This window comes from Chiloscyllium plagiosum, unplaced genomic scaffold (assembly GCF_037043375.1).
Source record: "Chiloscyllium plagiosum isolate Xiang-an unplaced genomic scaffold, Cpla_swu_hap1 HiC_scaffold_2, whole genome shotgun sequence".
Taxonomy (NCBI): domain Eukaryota; kingdom Metazoa; phylum Chordata; class Chondrichthyes; order Orectolobiformes; family Hemiscylliidae; genus Chiloscyllium; species Chiloscyllium plagiosum.
The window spans coordinates 35805626-35807893 of NW_028270140.1; the positions used below are offsets into that span (position 1 = coordinate 35805626).

General features: G+C 43.8%; 1 pseudogene; it reads left to right on the forward strand.

The window, feature by feature from the left end:
• The first annotated feature begins 207 nt into the window (after positions 1-207).
• LOC148151856 (uncharacterized) lies at positions 208-970 on the forward strand (annotated as a pseudogene).
• The last annotated feature ends 1298 nt before the right edge of the window (positions 971-2268 follow it).

A 2268-nucleotide genomic window follows, 5' to 3' on the forward strand; every position in this document is an offset into this window, starting at 1 on the left:
TTCAATTCCTGTCTCAGGCAATTGTCTGTGTGGAGTTTGCACATTCTCCCTGTATCTGCGTGGGTTTCCTCCGGGTTCTCTGGTTTCCTCCCACAGTCCAAAAATGTGCAGGTTAGGTGAACTGGCCGTGCTAAATTGCCTGTAGTGAGGGAGATCCAAGATGGCGGCGACCCAGCAAGTCTGAGTCTACAGTGCTCCTCCCAAGACTTGGGTAAAGTGGGTCACCCACCCCCACCACACTTACCAAATCATTTATAATAGCTGTTTAATTTAATTAGTTGTTTAATATCAAATTTAAACAATCTAATCTTTAGTAAAAATGACTAAAGGGAAGGGAGCCCGCAGCTCTCAATAAGCAGGAACCCCTCCCCCACCCTCTCCAGCTGCAGACGAGGTGTCCACAGCCGCCCCGGGGGACTTACCTACGGTGGCAAGCCTTGTAGAAATCATCTCCAAACTGGGCGCGAAGATCGACGATTTCATCGAAGAATCCCGAAGTCAATGGGACTCACTCTCGGCCGTGCTGCAGAGGCACGACCGAGACATCCAAGAAATCAAGCGCCGAGTCGGAGGGGCGGAGTTAAAGGCCGCGACCTCCGAAACTACAGCTCAATTGCCCGTGGATCAGGTCCGGACTCTCGAACAGCGAGTCTGGACCTTAGAGAATCACATTGACGACCTCGATAATCGAGGTCGCCGAAAAAATATTCGTTTGCTGGGCCTTCCCGAACGGGAAGAGGAAGGCCAGCTTACAGTGTTTCTCGAGCAGTGGCTGCCACAGCTTTTAAATTTGGAAGCTGGATCCGGCCAGGTAAGGGTAGAATGGGCCTACCGGGTCGCAATATGCGGGCCCGGCTCGAACCAGCGCCCACGCCCGGTCCTGTTCCGGCTGCAGAGCTACAAGGAGAGGCAGATACTCCTAGAAGCCTCTAGAAATCTTGGAAAAGACCCCCAGGGTTATGATCTATAAAGGATCGAAGATCATGTTATTCCAGGACTTTTCCCCAGCTCTGGTCCGAAAGACGAGGCGAAGAAGTGTTTAAGGGACTTAAATATTCAGTACTCCTTACGCTACCCAGTGACGCTACGCTTTAACCATGAAGGATCCGTATATAACTTCGGATCGCCAGAAAAGGCTAAGGAATTCTTGGACTCTCTTAGATAAACTGTAAGACATAATGGATGTTGGTTTGCCTTTCCCCCCACTTTGGTTTATATCCTCCCTTTTTTTTCTCTTATCTTACTGTTTAATATTATCATGGGGGGTGGGGAGAGGGATTTGATTTTCTCCCCCCCCTTGGGGTTGTTTTCTTTTATTATTTTATGTATATATGTGGGATGTATGTATATGTGTGTGTGTATATATATGTATATGTGTGTGTGTGTGTATATGTATATGTGTGTGTGTATATATATGTATATGTGTGTGTGTATATATTATATATATATATATATATATATATATATATATATGCTGAGGGATTTGGTTAATGTTGGTGGGGGGAGGTGGTTACCTTATTCAATTTTACCTCTGTCTTTAGGAGCAGGGTTGTTTCTCCCTTCTTATTTTGTATTACTATATTTATATTTAATGATTATTTGTTGAGGTTGTAATTTTATAGTTATATGTTTATATATGGTATTAACATTACCAAATATATCCAGGTGTTGGTATGGGTGGGGGTAGGGTGCTCACTGTTAACTCTAGCTTTGTATTATATCTGAATTCTCCTCATTGTATTGAGGAGCACCTGGGTCAAGGGTGGGGCATTGGTTGGGAGAGGATATGATGGTCTTTTGGAGAGGAAGTGACACCCCCTGGAAACAAGGGGGAAAATTTCCACTTAGATACGTTTTATTTTTTTTAATTTAGAAATAGTTTTTTATTGTATTGTTGTGAGTGTATTAGAGAGGCTTTATTTTTGTAAATTTTATATGCTCTACGCTCGGGATGTTCTGGATAGGGTTTCCCCTCCCAAGGGGTCTCGGATTTGCCCAGATGATTATGGTTGATCAGTCGGTTAAGTGGTGCACCTGGAATGTCAAGGGGAGTAATTCGCCAGTCAAAAGGAAGAAAATATTATCAAATCTTAAGAAGGAAGGAGTTGATATAGCTCTCCTACAGGTAGACACACCTGTCGGATAAAGAACACTTGAAATTATGACAGGGTGGATTTGATCAGGCCTTTTTTTCTTCTTTTAGCTCAAAAAGCAGGGGAGTTGTTATTCTTGTTCGGAAGAATTTCCCTTTCAAAATCCTAAAGCAGA